At 37.9% G+C, this 22,853-nt stretch overlaps 1 protein-coding gene and 1 long non-coding RNA gene across 2 annotated transcripts in view; one reads left to right on the top strand and one right to left on the bottom strand.

Moving 5' to 3' along the window:
• The window catches only part of LOC126189673 (glutamine amidotransferase-like class 1 domain-containing protein 1), an 81,273-nt gene that overhangs the window by 20,385 nt on the left and 38,035 nt on the right, over nucleotides 1-22,853 (bottom strand). The window lies entirely within an intron of this gene.
• Nucleotides 1,479-14,165, top strand: LOC126189689 (uncharacterized). Its single transcript, XR_007538191.1, has 3 exons — nucleotides 1,479-1,660; nucleotides 12,244-12,378; nucleotides 12,493-14,165. It is a non-coding gene; the product is annotated as an uncharacterized LOC126189689 (long non-coding RNA).

Genomic DNA, 22,853 nt, shown 5'->3' with positions numbered 1-22,853 from the left:
TGCGTTCTTTCAGCGCGCTATACGAGATTGGAATAATAGAGAATTGTGAAGGTGGTTCGAAGAACCCTCTGCCAGGCACTTGAATGTGATTTACAGCGTATCCATGTAGATGTAGATGTAGATGTAGATGTAGACATTATCTTGTTTTGATTCATACAATCACCTCTCAAAATATGAGAGTACTTTTATTAACACCCTGTATTTCAAGCAGATACGTAGGCACAGGACATCCACACCTTACTCATTTCTGACTTCATATTTCTCTTTTACTCAATTTATAATTATTGTATTCTTATTTATGTACAAATTGCAACTAATCTTCCATACTCATGCCAGCCTAACTTTTTTATACTGTTCAAATTACAGATTCTAGTTAGCACCACTTCTAAATCAATGAAGGCGAGACACATCCATCAGTGTTTTTAAGAAGCACCACACACAATTCTGTATTGTTCCTACTGTAAGCACACTGCCAATACACTGACTGATTTCTCCTTTTCTATGTATTTAACATGTTTTTATTGGGTCACTTCCTTATGTCTGCCTGTTTGGTAAAATTTTGCAATCGGTCCCAAAACACCGATCGATTTCTCCTTTTATTCATGTTTTGTAATACATTTTTATTAGGTCACCTTATTGTGTCTGCCTGTTCTTGAAATCTGCAAGTTTCGATGCAACTCAGAACTAGATGACAATACATTATTAACTCACTTTCATGTCTGGTATATGATGGATGATCCTTTGCTTTTCTGTCTGTTCCGTAAAAATTTTCCAACTGATTTTAAACTAACTGTCTGATGAGCTACAGACAAGAAAGTTACAACATACCTCAGAACTGGATGACAATCAAATATTAATTTGCTTTCTTGGCTGGTGCGTGTTTGGGGTTAGTATGTATATCACTATTATGTCCCCCTTTTCCTGTTCCTGTCCTGGATGTTTCGCAGTAATAACGAGTGCTGGTAAGCCTCTGTGTAAGGTGAACTCTCTCTAATTTTTACCTTCACCACCCTGTCGTAAGATATAAGTAGGATGAAGCAATACAGTGGTTGACTCAGGTGAAGGGCAACTGAAATTTACCATGTCTCTGTTGTAACCTCAGGAAAATGTTTGACACTGATTGAAATATTTCAAACACACAAGACTAAAAAATATAAAACAATTATTTTAAAAAAATCTTGACTAAGAGGTAGAATTGCTTGCATCCAACATTTTTTGTTTTAAATTTTGGCAAGTATTGTCACAGCTATTGAAAATTCACAAGCTCAAAATTTCTGGACTATCTGTATTGAGTAAGGAATTTGTATGGGCCTAGTAGGAATTATTTTGTGTCTTTTATTCCAGCCTAAAAACATATTATATTAAAAATTTTTTATTGTTTAAATAATTATTTATTAGATTTGTATGTTTCTTGAAGCTGTGGATGTACATGTACTGGCCTGAATTTTGTACTGTTAACTATCTTTGCAGATTTTTGATATAACCAATCCCAGGTCATATGTACTACCTTCCGCCAGCCTCTCTGACAGAGGAAGCGTGTAAAGTCAGGAACTGGGATAAGAGTGGAAAGAATGGTGATCTAGTTTCAGGTGCCAGATATCTCACCATAAACCATTCACCCTAGTGGACATCGATCAGGAGATATTCCTCTTGAAAAGAGGTGAGATAGCAGTATGAGTAATGTCCCACACTAGCACACTGTGGTATGTGGGTTCAATTCCTGTTCTACGTGAGATTTGTTTTTCATTTCTCTCTTTCCTTACTCTTGTTCTACTTTCACTTTTGATAACAGCTGCCAACTACCTTCATTACACCGATTACAAAACAGATGACAAAGAGAGAAAATACAACCAATTTGCATGGGGCTATGATAAATTATTTTGTGTCTTTCATTCCAGCCTAAAAATATATTATATTAAAAAATTTTTGTTTAAATAGTTATTTATGAGATTTGTATGTTTCTTGAAATCATGGATGTATGGGTACTGGCCTGAATTTTATACTGTTAACTATCTTGGCAGATTTTGATATAGTTTTGATATAACCAATCGCAGGTCATTTGTACTAGCTTCTGCCAGCCTCTCTGAAAAGGGAAGCATGTGAAGTCAGGAACCGGGATCAGGGTGGAAAGAACAGTGATCTAGTTTCAGGTGCCAGATATCTCACCGTAAAGGTTTAATATGACATAGCTAAATTTATTATGGTATGGTTATTATTTGTTATGATACGGTTTACACATTTTATGCTGTTTGTCATTATATCAACACTGGAAACTGTTTCATGAGTACACCTCACAGTGGCATTTAGTTGTCATTAACTGGAGGGGAAACTTATTTCATTAATGTTCTGAAGTCAGTTATTTCTGTCAACTGTAGGCATTTGTTCTGAGCACCGAGCTGTGAGTGACAGCATTGAAACGAGGTGCAAAGAGGCAACGGCAGCAGCTGAGGGCACCTTTGGTAAATGGAGCACATTGTGCAAGCAGGTGTGTGTGATGTCTGCAGAGCATATCTCCCCATAAAATGTATCTGTATCATTCTTGTATCTTCATGAGTGAAACGACAGAAAAAAGTATACTAACGTAAAGGGTAGCCGTCACTTTGAACAGGTGAAGCCATGAAACAGAGTCCAGCAAAAGGGCAGCCAACTTCTCCACTATTTGATGTAACACACACACACGCATTTCAACTACAACAAAAATAAAAAAGTAAACTCTTACAAGACTTGTTTTGAATCCATGAGTACAAACATGTAAGCCCGACACCAAACATTCCAGCCTCCAATATGAACACAGATGCCATTTTTGCTCTCATCCAAGTTTTGTGGAAAGCGAAACCCCTTCTCCTACTGTTACTTTTAAACCTCTAGTTTAGATGCCACAGTCATTGCATGGGTGCATGCAGAAAGCCTATGGTCCGACATAAACACTACATGGTGGGAGATTAACGATCAGGAAAATCTCTGTATGCATTTAGCATTGGCAATGCCCCAATGCCTTCGTGCTATCATAGAAAATGATGGAGGATTGGTAGGTCACTAAAATCAAAATAAGGGCTAAATCAGCTAGTCACTACAGGCTTAATCTCCTACAAGAGTCACGACATCCTTCAGTCCCCTTGTTGCAAAAAGTTTTTCATTTCCAGGACACTGAAAAATCTCTCCAAGTGCGCAGCAACTAATAGTTGAATTAGTGCACATACTGCTCAAGAACTATAGAACATCTGTTTCACTGGAAATATGGGGATGGACACTTTGGCCCACCCATGCCACAAATGTCTCTAGGCATTTTATTCAGTATTCCAAACATTTCTGTGGCTTCTGCTGTGTGTTAGTTTCCATAAAAGATCTCTTTTTAATTTATCAAGGAATGTGTGAACCTGTTTGGATAGTTTGCTGTTGATAAATAAACAATTTACATTTTTTTTCTTTTCATTGTATTTTGAGCCCAACTGAAGACTTTTGCAAAATATTTGGCACATCACTTGGGTGATATATTGACAAGAGAAAGTGATATCCTCAGTAGCATGCAAAGCCATCTGTTGTGGTTACGTTGGTGGAAAGATGAATGCTGAAGCGGCCATTGTGATGTGAAAGATAGCAGTTGGTTTTGGCTCTGATCACATCATCCAACTATGCAAAAAGTGGCTCCCTACGTACAAATCCAATGAAACAAATTGAATCTGCATTACTCAAATTCATATATGATCTACTCAGAAAAAAAGAGACATACCCTTCATCATAAATGGTCCTTTATTTTTTAATTGATGGCAGAGCACCTACAAGTTAAAATGTTTTATTGTTCTACAACAATGAATAGCTTTCAGCATGCCTGCATCTTTTTCCAACTGTCACTTTCTAACATCGTATCTTCTTTCAAAATCAGTTCCAAATTTTCTGCAAGTGCTGTATCTTATTAATTTCATTTTGCTATTACCAGTCACTTTTCATGATGTGCTGTGTTGTGACAAAGAAAGGACTCTGTGGCCACTGGAGGCAGTGCCACAAGTTACTTCAAAGTGTAACACAAGACACACATCATATTAATACATGAAAATCCACCTGTGACGCAGGTTTAATCATTTTTGCTACTTCTTTAATTGAGCCTCCAACTGTCACATCAAAAATCAGAGATGAATCTTAAGAAATCCTCTGTCTCATTTGGGTCCTAGCACCTCGTAGGAGATGCCAGAGACATTTGCTTTGTGAGTACAAAGTTACATCACCATCAAAACCATTTCTGAAGAGATTCAAAGTAATCGTCAGTGACATGAATCTGTATTATGTTCAGTATCTCGGTATCAAACAAGTTGGAAAAATTATGGAAGCACTGAACACGCTTGTTAGGATCCATTATCTATAGTAGACCTGGCAGCGAAAAATGTACAAGGGTGCACAACTGCACATTTTCATGTCTTCTGTTTTTTCTTCTGTTTCAGAAATCATACATTCAAATTTTTCTTGTGCATCCACAATTTGATTTATTACTCCATGGTATTGCTATGTTAGTTATATGGACAAGGAACCATCCTTCAATAATTTACACATACGAGTCACTGCACACAATGGTTTAGATATAAGAAAATTTCCAGACATGTCAGCAAGGGGAACAACTTCTGGCCGGGTAATCATGGATGTCCTATAGGCAATTACATCACAAGGTAGAATACTTTTCAAACTACCAACACTAAACCATAATGCAGAATCCACACAAAAAGTCCAACAGGAAACCACAATTGCTCTGGAAGAACATCAACACAATCACAGCAAAGTTGAATCACCCTTCATGAAAACAGTTTGTCACTGTAACACACCAATGAGGGTACATTCCACGTTACAATATTATAATACTGCCACATTTTAGTGGTATTCCTGATAGTTATATGTTACACACCACCAGATGTAATACAGTCCTTTTGAAGTCAACACTCCAAAGTATCTTACTGTTTCTTGACATTTTGGACATGGTCATTTTGCAATCAACTGTAGTTCTGTTAAAGTAAGCTTTCACATCTAATTGAGCAGGATGAGTGTGCAATTCATCTGCATTTTTCAACATTGTAATTTGCTGTTGATCTGTGGCCTTACCTTAGATTAGTGTCTGGTAGCACAGTTCCGCTGAGGGCTGACTGGAGCAGGCTGTGAATAGCAGTCAGGACATTCTGAGCTGTTCATGAATTTCTTCCTAGTGCTAATGCAGATGTGAGTTGGAAATACTGCTGATGATATCTGGCGCCTCTGTGATCGTCCACTCACTTTTGGTATTGATGCTACGTATGCTAACTTCTCGAAGTCTCATTTCATACTGATGAAGTACTCTTATTAGTCACTACTGATACTCTGTTTACTGTGAGAGAACAACAATTGTACTTATATTTAAAACAAGTCTTATATGTGCTCCAGTCTCAGCTGCACAATCTTTGAAAATATGCAATGAGACCGGAGAATAAAAAACATCTGTTTTAAATCTTGTATAGTCATTTTTTCGTCTCTTGGAAGGTCAATCCACGGTTAAGTTGCAACTGGTTCTTTATTTCATGTTGTGATTTGTCTGCATTGACTAGCACCAGAGCAATGGCAGAGAGAGTAATACTGCAGTGTCATGTTAGCACCATGATGCCAGCTATGTTTCATAATCTCAGGTACAGGTGGTTGTTGGTTCAAATCTTGTTGGATTACCGATGTGTAACACTTCACTTTCTTCTTCTATCTCTGCAGATAGCCGGAACAGAGTTCAATAACAAAATGTGAGGAAAAATTTGTATTGTTCTAACAAACAATCAGCCAATTTTTATTTATTTTAATTTTAAATCAACAACCTTCTTCTGTAATGCAATAAACTACATTCATTATCAGTTTATTATTGTTATTGTTACTATGATTATTCCTTAATTCGCTATTTTGTACCGATCTGTATGACTGGTGAATCTGGAAGAATGGAATGTTGAATATTTCACCACCCAGAATACACACATTTACCTCGCTGTCTTATGTTCAGGATAATAGGAGTAGCCCAATAAGCAAAGATGGCAACAGAAGTCTGATGATGGAAGCAGAACTCTGCAACATTCATAGTATATTACTTAACAATCAAATACTCAGTGTGGTCTCTCCACCTGCTACAGATACCTGTGAAATTGTGACCATGACCATTCCTTGGCTAAGTTGCTGGCTGCAGTGTAACAACTGTAATTGGAAGACGATGTTCGTGCTGCTATTCAAATGGGTTATGACAGTGGATAAATTAAAGCTTCCTACTGCTTTTGTTTACACAGCTACTTAAAGTATTATTTAAATTCCAGGTAATCAAGTGCATGTTTCACCTGTGACATTACATTTCACCTACAGTTCATAAGCCGTCTGGCAATCTTGATCCAATATCTCATTGGGTGCAGGCATAGTGTTCTGCAACAAGCAAGCAACAACATACATAAATTTGAAAAACAACATTGTTCCATCAGGCTGTGTTCTCTATATTTTTTATTTACACTACTAGTTTCAGACACTGTCCATTCCCAAGTGCTTCTGTAGTGACAGATGTGGACACATCTTGTCATGGTTCAAAAATCATGTGCCATGCATATCTCTGCACAAATATGCATGGCACATGATTTTTTTAAATAATGCCAATGATGTCTCCACATTTGTCTCTATATATTCATTTGAGAATGGGCAGGGCCAAGAAGCGGTAGTGATAATAAGAAATATTTAAATTGCACAAGCAAATGTCGCTTGGATGATTCAAAGGATAAATGTATGAAGGTGCTGAAATGACACACCTTGCCCATATCTGCAGTTTTGTTTCCATGTTAATGAACATATTTCTCAGTTTCTTCTTTTCTGAATGCTGAAATTAACTTATAATTGCGTGGCTTCAAATAATTAGTTAACTGTGGTTCTTCTTGGTTCCACCCCCACCAACATACATAGTCGATTTCAACTTTCAATGTGTGTGATATCCTACTGTTTCATGATGTGGGTCAAGTTTTATTTCCAATTACTTCTTACTCAATTGAAATAAGCTTTTGATGTGAGCTATTAACGGGTTTTATTTTTTTTTTTTTTTTATTATTTATAAAAAGTGTAATCGTGTTGGAATATCGTATACCTCAATATTTCACATGCCATATCCCCCATATCCACTGCTACTAGCTTAGATATCCCTACGCTGATGATATACAACACTGGGATTAACAGCCCCCTTCCAAGCTGGAAAGCTTAAAAAGTGAGAAATTTTGGATTAAATGTAATTGACTGACTTACATATAGATAGTCTAAAAACAACATTAGAACGCATCAAGATATAACAATACATGACGAGCACTTTGAGCATTTCGCAACATAACTTCTCCTTAGAACAGCTAAGAATTGGCAACATTGTCACAAACATTTGGCAACACAGAGAGAGTGCTTATACTTTCCTGTATTTCACTGACTAGATCCAGTAACTTCACTAAACATTCACCTTCCACCTCAATTCTTTATTTTACATAATCTTCACGTAAGGTGGGACACTGGGAAGTAAAACTTCATTTTTGGATTCCGGGTATTCTGTACTTTACAAGTCACAACTATTCTTATGTCTGATGATGCATGACGAGGCTGCAATATGAGGATGCTGCTGCTAGCTCCACCTCATTAGCTCAGAGGTTTGCAAATGTTACCATGCGACAGTGTTGTGGGTTGTCATTTCAAATCATGGTGGGTACAAGGGCACACAAAGTTATTTTTTTCTGTTTTACTTCATGGAGCTGACAACTGTTGGAAGAAATTCTTTACTGAAACCAAAAGAAAACCTTTACACATTCACCCTTCTTGCAGTCTCAACTCTGTAAGCTGTTTTGAAGGCCACAGATGTCCGCTTTATGAATATCAAGTTCCATCAATACCCAAACATCTCTATATAGATGTGAACAACTGTCAACGATACTAATTTGTGTTTTGTTCATCACATAGAATCAACATGTCAAGGGGAATAGTTATAAAGAGAACATGCTGATTAATATAGTTCCTCTGTGCTAATTTTCTGTAGTAGCAGTTAGGTGTTAGCAACTTCATTCCATTATGGGTGACTTCAAATATGGACAGATCTGTTGGTTTAACACTAGAACCATCAGAGTGGTCAAAACGACTGAAACCAGAGTGTATACGTGGACAAAGAAAACAAATTCCCGGATTTCCCGGTTAAAAATACACTTTCTACCGGGTGGAAACATAGTTTTTCCCTGTTAATTGACAGTATATTTTCTCTCGGAACTGTACGACTTATCAATCCTTTGAATGGTTATGGTTTTATATGGGCATAGAATTTCCCGGCGCTTTAGAAAATGAAACACCTTTTGGAAAGATGTTTGATGTGCAGTAACATGTACGCTGCATATTTTCGTATTACGAAAGTATAAATTCGAATTCCACCAAACACCGCATGTTACTTTCCAAAGCATTGAAATCGAGATTGCGATGCGTATTTGTAAGCCAGTCATAGCTCATGTCACATGATCTCGCCAGCCGATGACAGTGGATATTCAGAGATTCGGACATGTGGTGTAGTCAGCCAATAGCAACATCACTGTTAATTAGTGCGAATACACGAACAGGAAAAGTTACTGGTTTAAATTAATATGTATAATGTTGCTACAAGAAAAACAAAGCTTTTACATATAATGTTGGTCTCTAAGGCCAATACGCTGCAAGAGAAGCTAAGCTTTCACATATAATGTTGGTCTTTTATGCACGTATTACATTTTAAGATATACACAAATGTGCCAGTACATTTTTTAGTAATGACATAAAAGTGTGATCTTCTGGGCTATAAATTCTTCTAAGTGGCTCATCATCAAAGAGCTGATTTTTAAACGAGTCCCAGATTCCCAGTGAAGTAGGCATCGACCTGATATTAAGCTTTACAATGTGGTTTCGGGATGTAAATTTCCTTGGGTACCAGTACTTTGTTATCTCATGTCTGGTTCTTTGTTATGGCATAATGCCATACATGCTAGAAGATGAAAACGTACACTTGAAATCCACCGAACAGTTAAAACTAGCCAATAGTTTGAAATTAAACCCTTTGTTTCAAATATATTGACTGCCTCGTCAGAAAAGATTAATGAAAGAAAATTTCTTCAGCAAACCCATAAAAATAACTTCATTGTTCTGCATGGCAATTAAAGCTTGACTGTCATAAAGATGGAAATAAAATAAAATCTGAAGCTAATAACGTATTTCAGCCTTCCGTAATTATGTGAATGTATTTTAATTCACATGATAGCTCCTGGCCAAAGAAATCAATTTTGTTTTCATTTGACGTGAGTGCAGTAGACAAAGAGGAAACAGCAAAATCTCTAAATGTAAATATGGGTCACATGGAGGCTACCCGCTTCCCTATTATAACTCAGACCTGTATCTACGATATTTCTGAAACGGGGCAATAGTAGATAGTGGCATCCCTCGAGCGTTTGAGATAGGACGTCAAAAATTTTTAAAAATCGAATTTTCAGAAATATGTTCATTTTGTAGCGCACGTCTTTCTGAAGACTCTGATGCATAAAACATACATGTCCGAGGAATTGTAAGACATGTTATCTGATCTTAAGTGTGGCAAAATGCAGCACCACACCTCTTCACACAGCATTCTTCTATAGCATGTCACTGTAGTTCGGTCTGTGGAATTAAAACGAGTATATTTTGTACTGGATGCCATCAAACTATATACAGAACAGCGGAAATTAAAATGACCTATGGTGCCTCTCCTGCTTCCAGTTGGCCGGTTTGACATCCTGCCAAAAAACTCTTCAGAAAATTTCCACTCTTTATTCCCTATTAGCTAACAACTTGCTGCTTTGTGTGACATAAAATTAAGTATAGGATACATAAAACCAGTAAAGAGAAGAGACAAGCAAGACAGTACACATTTCTTCAATCCTTAGCTCCTAGAATTTTTTTTCTCTATAATCTTGCTACAGCTTTACATGGCATGCTTTCCTTTCTGCGAAAGGATCTGTTACCTCATCAAAGTTCGTCAAACGTTTTGCTACATGAAATATCGAAATGTCGTTGGCTAATACTGAAAAAGCTGTAATTACAAATAGGCCCAAGATTGGTGTGGTTTCTCGACCTGAGTACCTATATTTTGTCACTGTCTGAGAGATAAAACAAAATAGGCCTTTATAACACTGCAGCAATTGTAACACACGCCAAATAAACGAGACTGTTTTGGCAGAAATGGTCATTTTTATAACACGGCAGATTATAATTCACTAAGTACCAATACCAAATGTCTATTAGGCCTACTACAAGCAAAAAGCTTTACGTTAGGAAATAGTTTTACACTTCATTCATACGCTCCAGTTGCTCAAGCATGAGATCGAAAAGTAGTAGTGCGAAATTTTTATAGAAATTTGGAATCGTCTTATTCTTCCATAATTTGTGTGATCTCCCAGTTTCTTCTATTTCCTCATTCTAACAAACAATGTTGTCATCACTAATTCTGTATCTATTCCTGCCAATGTTAAAGCTTATTCGCCGGTTAACTTCACTAACTCTGCCGGAATCACCAGTTTAGTTATCCCGCGATTATTCTCCAGTTAGGCATTTTTACATGTTCGTACAACACGTTTTCTGCGCTACTTGCAGAAAGACCTTAAAGCGGCTGCTAGCCGGAGACTGTACAACTGGCCCTTGCTAGTATAGCGAGCTGGCCAAAAATTTTCTGTCAAAATTTCATTTTCTTGGATACACCGAGAAGATAATACGTAATCTTTCTTACACGTTATCCCTGTTAGTCGTTTATTCGCACTCTGGTAGTCTGAATCTATGGATTTCGCTGGTAATCATAACAACGCTCACCATTCACAAACCCAATCAACAACAGAATCAGACAGTGGTTGGCTTTCTTTCGTTGGGCTATACTCTGCTCAGCTCGTATAGCCTCTTTTGTCTGCAGGAAAGTTTATTTCTAGATGTGACGAGGATTCCACTGACAGAGACATCACGTACACTGTGCACGCATTCACAAATCAACTTACGATTCATTCAGAAATCAACTTATAATGTGTTCACAATGTTCAAAAACCAACAGGGACATGTTTCAAAGTCATACGAATAATCGATAGACCAACGTGCACTGGATGCTAGGCGATTTGGAAAACATGTTTTATATGAATTTACCCCCCCCCCCCCCCCCCCCCACTCCTAGATCCAGGGCTGATGCACAATCTGGCAGCTTGGGTTTGCCAGTAAAATTTCTCCCGATAGCACCTAGATGCTGCTTTATTTTTTTTTTTTACTGCGGTTGCTTACACAGCCAACAGCCACGTTTCTGTAGCCAGAAGTGGAAGAAGATACTGCTCAACTGCGCATGCGCATGATCCCACTCGTAACTGCTAAAACAAATCTAATGTTGACAGTTGTGAAGTCATGCTCATCGGAGGCAATTTGTTGTTACGAAGCATTGCATAGTCTTCCTAAAGCCTTTGACACATTTTGCTGTTGGCAGACACTTGTATGAGCACTGTGTTTTGTTGCTGTATATGGCGCATTTCTTTTGCAATTTAAGTTTTTTTTTACTTTTTTCTCTCGTTCATGTTTTATGGCTGCATTATTATTCTGCAGTAACAGGATACAGTAATATCCTTTGTTAGAGTATTGGTTCTTATCAGTCAAAATTACAGAAATTTAACCGAGAACAGAAACAATGAAAAATTCCCGGAATTCAAAATAAATTCCCGTGTTTTTCCCAGTTTTCTCCCGGATGAAAAAATTCCCGGGTTTTTCCCGGATCTCCCGGTTGTCCCGGGTCGTAGACACCCTGTGAAACACATTTTCAAAACGTTATATTGACTGCAACTTTTGTTTTGTTGCAATGAGCTTCAATGACTTTTGCAGGTTAAAAATCAGAATCACCCGTACTAAATGTATTTATTTTTTGAAAAATGGTTAGGACACTGTTAACACAGATACCTAGAACTGCAAGAGCAGTCATTTTGACCGCTGTATTGATTATTGTAATAAAATGTTTTACAACATGTCCTTCTTCCTCAGGTTGAGATTAAATCTGTAAACAATCAGTCTCAAAACAGCAATAATACCCACAATAATGAAACTCTTAAGTTACTTAAGTCCACTGTTTGTCTCTGAGTCTCCAGTCATATCCTCATTCGTTAGCTCATAGCAACATAGTAATCATGGCTCGTAGATTTCCATCACTTAACGATGCAGAATTGTTCACTCTCTTACATTATATTTCAGATGATAAGTCTGAAGGAGAATGTGACCTAGATGCGGAAGACCTAAGAGAAGATCAGGATGACGATTACTGTCAACTAAACAATCACTCTGGAAGCAGTGATTCAGATTATGCTGAAAACGTAGTTATTCAGCCAGGTTAGTAATAATTATGAAACGTGTTATTTACACGTCAAAATTCAACTTCCATATAAAATTCAGGATCTAGATAATTACACTTGTAATTTGAAGTTATCTATTGTTCTATTACAGCAGCAGAAAATGTATACATACAAGAAGATGTCAGAAGGGACAGATCAACACATGCCTCCCAAGACCATGTAATGTGTTGCTGGGTACTGATGGCATCACGAAATGGACTGTAGCAGAGTTTGGAAAGACCACATCTGGCAGATTGGCGAATCTCATCATGAGAGAAAATCCAGGACCTACACCAGATTCAAAGCAGTATGTTTCTGACGCCAGTGTAGTAAGTGCATAGTGTCTGTTTACTGATGAATCAATACTGAAAGACACTGTACGGAAACGGAGGCAAAACATGTTCTAGGGAATGAATTATGGGGTGTAAGTTTGGAGAGCTGGAGGCTTTTATTGCCTTATTGAATGCTCGGTGTGTTCTTGGAGCCAACTTGATGAACTGTGGCCTAAAAAGTGGGGCCCACCTATGTTCAGTGATACTATGGGGAGAAACTGCTTTCGAGAAATTCTAAGATTTTTGTGCTTCGACATTAGAAACACAAGATCAGAATGTTTGAAGATAGATAAATTTGCTTTAGTATCAAAAGTTTGGAACAAATTCATTGAAAACTGCCATTTGACCATGTTCCGGGTGAAAATCTGACTGCTGATGAACAGCTTTTTCCAAGCAAAACAAAACCAGAAAAATTTGGCATAAAATTTTGGCTTCTTGTTAACATTGACTCAAAGTTTCTGTGCAATGGGTTCCCTTATTTACGAAAAGACGGCCACAGATCACGTGACCAGACTCTTCCGGAAAGAGTAGTAATGGAGTTGATGGAGCCGTTTCAAAAGAAGGGGCGAAACATTGACAACGGGCAATTTTTTTACAACAGTGAAACTGGGCGAGAAGTTGAGAACTAATGGTACTAGCATTTTTGGAACAATTAGACAATCAAGAAGAGAAATCTCTAATGCTGTGAAGGCAATGGAGGCTAATCTTTACAACTCAGGTCTCTTCAAACATTCCATTGGCACTATTGCTGTATACCAAGGCAAACAAAACAAGAATGTGCTTTGGTATAGCACTTTGCATTCAGAAGTTGAACTTCAAACTGGTCCACAAAAAACTCTAGAAACAGTTTATTTCTACAACAATACAAAGTATGGTGCTGATGTGGTGGATCAAATGACAAGAAAATACACTGTTCGAGCTGGTATTTGTAGATGGCCAGTTCATGTATTTTATAATATTCTTGACTTGGTAAGCATCAGTTCATGGATCATTTTCAAGAAAGTAACAGGGATGAAGATCATTCATCAAAATTATATCCTGAAGCTAGCAGAGGAGCTTTGTATGGGGCACATGGACTCGAAAAGTAACTTGAAGGAAATAGAAGCTGAATCTGGAAACTCTGTGGAAGGAAATAAAATGAGGAGACCATGTCAAATAAAGAAGTGTAGGAATAACACAATTATATCTGCAAAAAGTGCAAACGGCGAATGTATGGTTCTTGTTCAAAGGACATAACTAAGGATGTGGTATGTAGTTCCTGCTGCTAAAGATATGCAATACACATCAGTGAGTGCAAATAAACTGAAGAAAAAGACAGGCAGTGTTTTACAAATATTTTGTCGTATGTGGATTTGGCAAACAGATTTCATGATTATAAGTGCACTACCTGAAATACTGCATAATTAATTTTATAATAATGAGTGCACAATAAATACATCAACTTCTTTACTAAAAGATTTTGAAGTAAAAACCGTGTTTGTTAATTAGATAAAATGTTTCTAAAAACTCATTCTTTTTTTCAATAAATGGAAAAATATTAAATTTGAAAAAAATTATATAATTCGGCTTATTTTAGTTTTATTAACCTAAAATACACATTTTGAATGATGATAATGAGAACGAAAATAATAATTTTCATATAGTGGTCAAAATGATTGCATCAGCAGTTCTAGGTATACAATATGTTCCAGCGGTTCTAGCGTTAAATCTAATTGAATACCTTAAATATCAATTTCCATGGTCCTCAAAATGTGCAACATGCCTGCGTTCCTATAGAACATGCACTGCAAAGTATGTACAGAGTTTATCACATACATTTAATGTAAGGAATCAAAGACCAACAGTAACACACTGTGCTCCATCATTACTCACTGCAGCTCAACAGAAGCAGACGAATTCCTGACAACATAATTGCATGAAGAATTGCCTCTAAAAGGAAAAAAGTGGCAAATAAATCATTAATAAAATTAAACAATGTAGTGAGGCATTTTAATTAAATTACAAATTATAAAAATAATGTTGTGTCATAGTCATGTCTTGCGTGCTAATGTACCGTATTTACTCGAATCTAAGCCGCACTTTTTTTCCGGTTTCTGTAATCCAAAAAACCGCCTGCGGCTTAGAATCAAGTGCAAAGCAAGCGGAAGTTCTGAAAAATGTTGGTAGGTGCCGCCACAACTAACTTCTGCCGTCGTATATATGTAGCGCTACAAGGGGATGCTTTGTAGGCACAGAGATAAATACTGGCGCCAAAATCTCTGCGTCAGTAAATAAATTAAAAAAAAAAGGTGGAAGACGAGCTTTTTTTCTCCGCCTTATCCAACGAAGTAAATACAAATTCCGTATTGTTCATCTTCGAATGTAGCAGAATTTCAATGTACTACGAAAATCCGACTGGCCAGACTGTTTGGGATGTTTGTCAATATGGCCAACTCTACGTGTTGAATTTTTTACTACCTGTGAGAAGAGGTGGTTGCTAATAGGAACCTGACGAAATGTGAATCACATGCAGTATTCTCTTCACCATAAGAATAATATGAATGTAAACATTATGCCACGTATTCTTTCGTGTTTGCTGCTATTTCATTTAAATCCTATCTGCCTAATAAACTACGAAACTAGAGTGAGACAACAGCAAACGCGGAAGAATATACGTATCGTGTCATGTTTACATTCGTATTTTTCTTATGCCTAATAGTGATACAGTCAGAAATTAAGCACGGCAACTGATTAGATTTTTAAATCTAAGATGACTAATTCCTGTGCAGAATTTGACGTACTAGAGAAGCGGCCGCAAAGATTTTCAAACGGAGAAAAATTTTCGCCTAACTCTCGTTCAGAACATATTCTATCATATGCAGTCTATTATTTGGTTCTTGTTGATCATTATCAAAGAAAGCAGTGTAAGTAACAACAAATAGCAGTCTCTTGCCATTGTTTCGCTAGTGAGACGATTCCTCTCTTTTCTTTTTTTTTTAATTGTAAGCGGCGGTAGCGCGCACAAAAGCAAGCCATGCCGCGCGCGGCGACAGGCCGTAAACACGCACTATCAGAATGAGACAAACAATGCATTACACAGTACAGTAATGCATTTTCAGCTCAGAGTGATGTTAACACCTATAACAAAGAAAACGGCACTTATCAGATCAAAGCAAAATAAGCAATCGATTCAAACCAGACGAAGCACGTGAAAAGGAAGGGTACCCGTATAAATACAGACGGAGCACCTGACGTATAGCAATGGCTACCTGGTAAAACTTAACTGTTAAGCTTACGACTCGAACCAAACTCCTGTAGCTGTATCGTCATTCATTCGACCTAAATTGTGTCTCGTATTACAATGGACCAATGGACCAACTTTGTTTCTCTCCCCTTGAATTTCGAGTCTCAAATTTCAGGTGCGGCTTAGATTCGGGAAAATTTTTTTCCTCGATTTCGAGTCTCATTTTTCGGGTGCGGCTTAGATTCGAGTGCGTCTTAGATTCGAGTAAATACGGTAATAGGGAAGTCATCATACCAAAATGGATCATCTGCCTATGTTGGTATCGAGAGTGAAATGCTAATCATATGCTTTTCTGTGGAGCATCACTCAACACCAGTTAAGCATTTTATACTCTCCAAAGCGATGAGTGACAGCAGGCGCCTTTGACAAGGGGCAAAGCAGCGAAGCACTGCCGCAGCACTGCCGCAGCAACTGCTGGCAGTAGTTACCTAACCGATGGGTCCCAGACAGCACTTGCACATGTTGTGTTCAGAAGCGGACAGTCCACAAAGCAATCTGTCACAAAACCTTCATTGGGTGCAACTGTTATTACTGGTGTGTCAGAAGATCAAACACATTGCAGCTGCATTACAATTTCATTCATGACATTAAGCAGCTAGTGGTCTCGACCGCAGGACTTCACATTCAGTCATCATGTCTTTCACTGCTAGACCACAGACACAGTTGGAACAAAATCACTGAAAGTGGAGGCAAGACTTCCTCCAGGAAGTGCTGCAGCATACAGTGTTGCCAGATCACACAGTTGGCTAGACAGAACATTTATCAGTGTGGCCAGGTTATTTGTCCCAAATCGCGAACAGCACATACTTAGGCTCTGTGGCAGCTTTCCATCCAGATTTTACGTCAAAAGAGTGTACATTCCATGACTAATACCTGCTATGAAAAAAGGCAAAAAGGATTGAAGGTTTCAGTACTGTGTTTGGTCTGAAGTCAAGGTTAGTGAGGACGAGGAGTTCACAGGGAAAGTTACCTGACCTCGTAAAGTTCTATTTGAACAGAACAGACTACATTGTTACCATGTAAGTATACATATTTACATGGAGGAGGAAGGAAACCTGCCAGGCATTAATGTGAAACATAACATGTCATTATTCTAAAAGGATCATCCTGGTTTATCAGAAGTACCTTAATACACCTATACAACATCAATTTCCCTGTCATTTAAGAGTTGTTGGTAGATGAGAGATTTTATCTAAAACAACAAAAATTATGTACTCTGTCATCGCATTTTCAACTACAGTTTACTCAGTAGTTCAGCAGGTTAGCCTATATATTCACAGATGGCGATCGTATTGAGTATAGTGAGGCAAGAATGGTAATGAAATTTAATTGTTTTCCAAAGATATTAATTATCAAAGAATAAGTACATTTTACATTTTTAGGATCCTCTGTATTTTGAGTTTTTCCTCTCATATTCAACTTTTCTTCGGGTGAAAGAATTTCTTATTTGCAAACCCTCTACCCTCTTTTACTACTAGTCCCCAAGGCTTCCCTCAACTTTCTCTTTTCACCACCTTCTCCTCCTCCTCTTCCTCCACTACCACATACTCCAAATGTTCTTGTTTTATCCCGTGTACCATCTCCAACCTCTCGCCCATCCCAATCTCAAATTCTCTGCAACCTCCAACCCTCCCCCACCTCTCTCACCTCAGTCTCACATCCTGTTGCTCCCCCATCTCATACCACTTCTGTCCACTGGTCCATCTACATCTGCAGCTATGCAAATACCCTGCAAGCCACCATTAAGCACATCCAAGAGAGTACCTTGTACTACTGCTAGTCATTCCCTTTCCTGTCTATTTGCTTCCATGTGAGCATTAGTTTCTCTTAGATTGTCTTTGCAGTTCTTTTGCAAGATTTATGCTGGTCCAAGTAGGACTGTTCAGCAGTCTGCTGCAAATGCCAGTTCTCTAAACTTTCTCAGCAGTGTTTTAGGAAAAAACCATCCACTTCCCTACATGGATTACCATTTGAGTTCACATAACATTTCTGTAGCACTTGCATATTGACAGAATCTGTCAGTAATGAATCTACTAGCATGCCACTGAATTGCTTCCAAGTCTTCCATGGGGAGTCCAAACACTAGAGACGTACTCAAGAACATGTCAAACAAGTGTAAACCAAAGTTGATCATTTGTCTTATTTACAACTGACCTTAAACGATCCATCCATTTCATATCACTTTGCAACTTTACACTTAGATGTCTGTTGTCACTTATCACACCAAACAGAAATTCTGTGCAAGTCATCCAGTATCCTCTTATGGTCACTTAGAGATGACACTGTCCTGCACACTACATCATCATCATCATCAGCAGCAGCAGCAGCAGCAGCAGCAGCAATTAGTCGCAGATTGCTGCTCACCCTATCTGTCACATTATTTATATATATAGAGAATAAGAGCTTTCCTATCAAATTTTCCTGGGCCACTCTTAATGATACCTTTGCCTGTAGCAAATACGCACCATCCAGGACAACATACCAGATTCTATTACTTAAAGTTTTCGAGTCACTCACATATCTGAGAACCTATTCTGCATGTTCTTGGCCTTTGTTAGCAGTGTGCAATGTGGCACTGTGTTAAGTATCTTCTGGTAATTGATTTTATGTATGCTCAGGCTTCTGTTAACATTCTGCAGTGTGGCACTGTGTCAAATGCTTTCTGTAAATCTAAGAATACAGAACCTGCCTGTTCACTTTCACCCATGGTTCACAGGATATCATGCAAGAAAAGGGCAAGCTGACTTTCACATGAGTGATGCTTTCTAAATCCTCGTTGATTTGTTAATAAATACTGTTCTCTCTCTTATTGAAATATATTATATTTGAACTTAGAATGTGATCATGAATTCTGCAGCAAACTAATGTTTAGGATATTGATCTCTAGCTCTGTGGAGTAATTTATTTACACAGAAGTCACCCACACTTTTTATCCAGTTGCTCAGGACTTTCCTGGGTGAGAGATCTGCAGTACATGCAATCAGAGTATGGGGTCCATGCTGAAGAATACAATCTGTAAAACCAAACTGGAATTCCATCTGTATCTGGTGAGTTACTTGTTTTAAACTCCTTCATTTGCTTTTCAATGCCAGGAATGCCTATTTCTATGTCCTCCAAACACAAGTTTGCGCAGTAAACAAATGATGATACGGCTCTATGATTCTCTGCCATGACTGGTCGTTTAAATGCAAATTTTAAAACTTCAGCTTTCCTTTTGCTGTGTTCTATTGTCGCACTACAGTGTGTTAACTGTAAGACGGCAGAGTTGTGTGGGGAGTGCAGGGTTCGTGTGTGTGTGTGTGTGTGTGTGTGTGTGTGTAAAAAGAAAGATGATGAGACTTACCAAACAAAAGCGCTGGCAGGTCGATAGACACACAAACAAACACAAACATACACACAAAATTCAAGCTTTCGCAACAAACTGTTGCCTCATCAGGAAAGAGGGAAGGAGAGGGAAAGACGAAAGGATGTGGGTTTTAAGGGAGAGGGTAAGGAGTCATACCAGTCCCGGGAGCGGAAAGACTTACCTTAGGAGGAAAAAACGACGGGTATACACTCGCACACACACACATATCCATCCACACATATACAGACACAAGCAGACATATTTAAAGACAAAGAGTTTGGGCATATAGTATAACGTAACTATAGTATAACATAACTGTCAATCTCTATATATAAAAATGAATGTATATATGTCAGCCCTCTGTGCGTTCCTAAACCATTCATCCGATTGTGATGAAATTTTGGTGATTTGTTCTCCATACGCCCATGAAGGTTCCTAGCCGGAAAAAAAAAAAATAAATAAATAAATAAGACACACTCTTGAGGAGATATGACGTCATAAACAATGAGATGCCACCGTGGGAAAATACCCAGATTTATGCATCCACTATTTGAGAACAAGAGCACTTAGCGACTAGCAACAAACGTTACATACAGTTTCAAACCTTTACGAAAATTTTTCTCGCTGACACCCCCCCACAAAATAATGAAAGGAAAAAAGGTTGTCGCTTACTACATTTTCTCAGTACATACCGTAAATCTGCCGCAGTAGGCATGACTTTTTAATGTATTTTTTCGTTACTATCAACTCTAATCGCAACATATTTCGCATACAGTATCCACATATATCAGTAAATGCGCCGGCAAATTTATGCCTCTTTACGACATATAATTCAGGAGATATGACGTGGTAAACATCGAGATGCCTGAAAAAGTGCCATGTCAGGCATGACGTTTTGTTCTATTATTTCTTCACTACTAACACTATTCGCAACACATTTTGCAAACATGTTAAAAAAAGTATATAAAACCTCGGGGGTTGTTGGAGACTCCCGAGATGGGCCAGCAACTGCCTCTTCACTCATTTTGATAATATTTAGCACAACTGCACAATAAAAACACGCAGAACAGTACAGCGCAAAACAATAATGAAGCAGACGACAATGGCTACCTTGTACAACACAGTCAGCTACGTAATGTTGGCAGCAGTCGAAACTGCGTGCCCACTGAAGCCTCCCGACGTTTACCGACTTCTACCGAGTCAGGACTAGGGAGAGGTCTGCCATCTAAAAGTTTACACACTGTAGACTGGTCTCCTTCCATTTTCATTCTCATTCTCAACTTCATTTCCCTTGTGTCTCCCATCCCCCCCTCCCCCCCACTATGCCCCCCCTCCATCAACATGTGAATACTTACGCATTCACTTTTTAAATGAGAGAGAGAGAGAGAGAGAGAGAGAGAGAGAGAGAGAGAGACCGACCTTTGGAATTATTGATGTGGCGTGTTACCTACAATAACATTTCTATAAGCACACAGGATTTACTCCGGCCATTATTAAGAACTTAAGGGTTGTGACCTTTTATTCATAAGTTTACAGTGAAGCAAAAGAAGAAAAAATGGGGTAAAATGTTTATCAAAACATGATGGTCAAATGATCACATTAATATAATTAATATAATCTTGTAAGATAATCTAAACTTGTAAAAGAAAAAAATAAAGAGTTCAAATGTATCAACTGCAGTAAACAAAAGAAACTGTATTGCTGCACTGCAAAGTAATATACTGAGTTCTTACAGAAGGACAGAGATTACACAGGCCAACGAAAAAATTTTTTAAAAACTTTTTCACTTTGACTGCTGATCTTCATAAATTTTTATGAGCTGAATCCAAAACTAGCCTTAGTTGTGTTGTTTTTTACAACATAAGCATGGTTCGTATTTACAGTAAGCTACTTAAAACAATGATATGCGTCAATAGAGGTTTCACTTGTCAGCTGGAATTGGTTTGTATTTTCTTTCTCTTTTTTCTTTGAAACTTCCTGTGTAACTTTTTCTATGATGAGTCGCCTGCTGAACTTGTTCAGTGAAGTGACCAACAGTAATCCCCCATCATGTTGGTTTTCCAGCGACCTTGGCAGGGTTTTTCCATCACTTTAATGTCCTGGTGGAAATGCTCTCCTTGCTCCTCACTAACATCTCCCATATTGTCTGGGAAGTAATCAAGTTGACTGTTCAAAAAGTAAACTTTCAGGCTCATTAAACATCCTAAAGTTTTAAACTTCTTTAACACTGTAGCTATAATAGAAACATATTCTGGGTCTTTTTCATGCCCTAAGAACCTTGTAACAGCTTGCTTGAATGGTACACATGCTTCTTTCTCATTTAAGGTCACTGTGGGTTCAAAGTTAACATCAAACATCAATTTTATAATGTCAGGTCCAACAAAAACGCTTTCTTTTAGTTTAGCTTTTGAAAGGTGTGGAAACTTTTGGCAGAGATACTTAAAACATGGTTCATCTTTCGGCAAAGCCTTCACAAACTGTTTCATTAGGCCTAATTTTATATGTAGATGTGGTAGGAGTACGTTTTTTTTGGATCTACACGGTTTTTGCGTAGAATGTTCTTCTCACCAGGTTTTAAAGACTCCCTCACAGGCCAGTTCAACCAGTGTGGATCCCTAGCCCTACCGACCCATTCACACAAGACACATGGAAATTTCATAAAGCCACATTTCTGACCAAGGAGCATGCATGTTACTTTTAGATCGTCACTTATCATCCAACCATGAGCAGAATAGCCTATTTTATTGAGCACTATTTCTAAGTTTTCATAGCTTTCTTTCATATGTACAAAATGTCCAACAGGTATAGATGCATACATGTTAACTTTGTGTAATAAAACAGCCTTTAAACTAGTTTCGGATGAATCAATAAACAGCCTCCGGTCTTCCTCTTTGTATTCAATACCAAACTCATTCATCAGACTTGAAAAAGCTTGAAAATTGCTGCTCCCTCTTTCTGTACATGTATCTGCTGGTTCCAACTGCCAATAAGTTCTTTTCTTTTAATCTAGAGCCAAGCAATTCAGCTTTATCTTTCATTAAGCCCAGATCCCTAAGCAAATCATTAAGCTCAGCCTGAGCGAACAATTTGGGCTCTAGAGTTTCTGCATTACAATGGAATTCGTCATCATCTGGTTCATCTAAATCAGATTGTACATCAGAAAATACTTCTGTTGGAATACAATTTAAATCATCTAATGATTCAGGAACCAGCAAATCTACACAATGCCCTACTGGTTGGATGGCAGACGGAAGGTTAGGGTAGCTTATTACCTTCATGTTTTTCAAATTACGACCAGTAATATCAGAACTGCAAAAGTAGCAATCATCGGAATGGTTTCTTGGCTCCCTCCATATCACAGGAACAGCAAATCTAAAGTTTTTTTATCCTTTTTGGACCATTTTCTCAGATTTTCAACACACACATAACATACCTTATGCGGCACTCAAGATTTATTTTGATCACCAAGTTTAGATCCAAAGTATTATAGATAAACCTTTTTCACAAAGTCT

Source organism: Schistocerca cancellata, chromosome 1 (genome assembly GCF_023864275.1).
Source record: "Schistocerca cancellata isolate TAMUIC-IGC-003103 chromosome 1, iqSchCanc2.1, whole genome shotgun sequence".
Taxonomy (NCBI): Eukaryota; Metazoa; Arthropoda; class Insecta; order Orthoptera; family Acrididae; genus Schistocerca; species Schistocerca cancellata.
The sequence above is the reverse complement of the archived record's forward strand: the minus strand, read 5'-3'. Positions and strand labels throughout refer to the sequence as shown.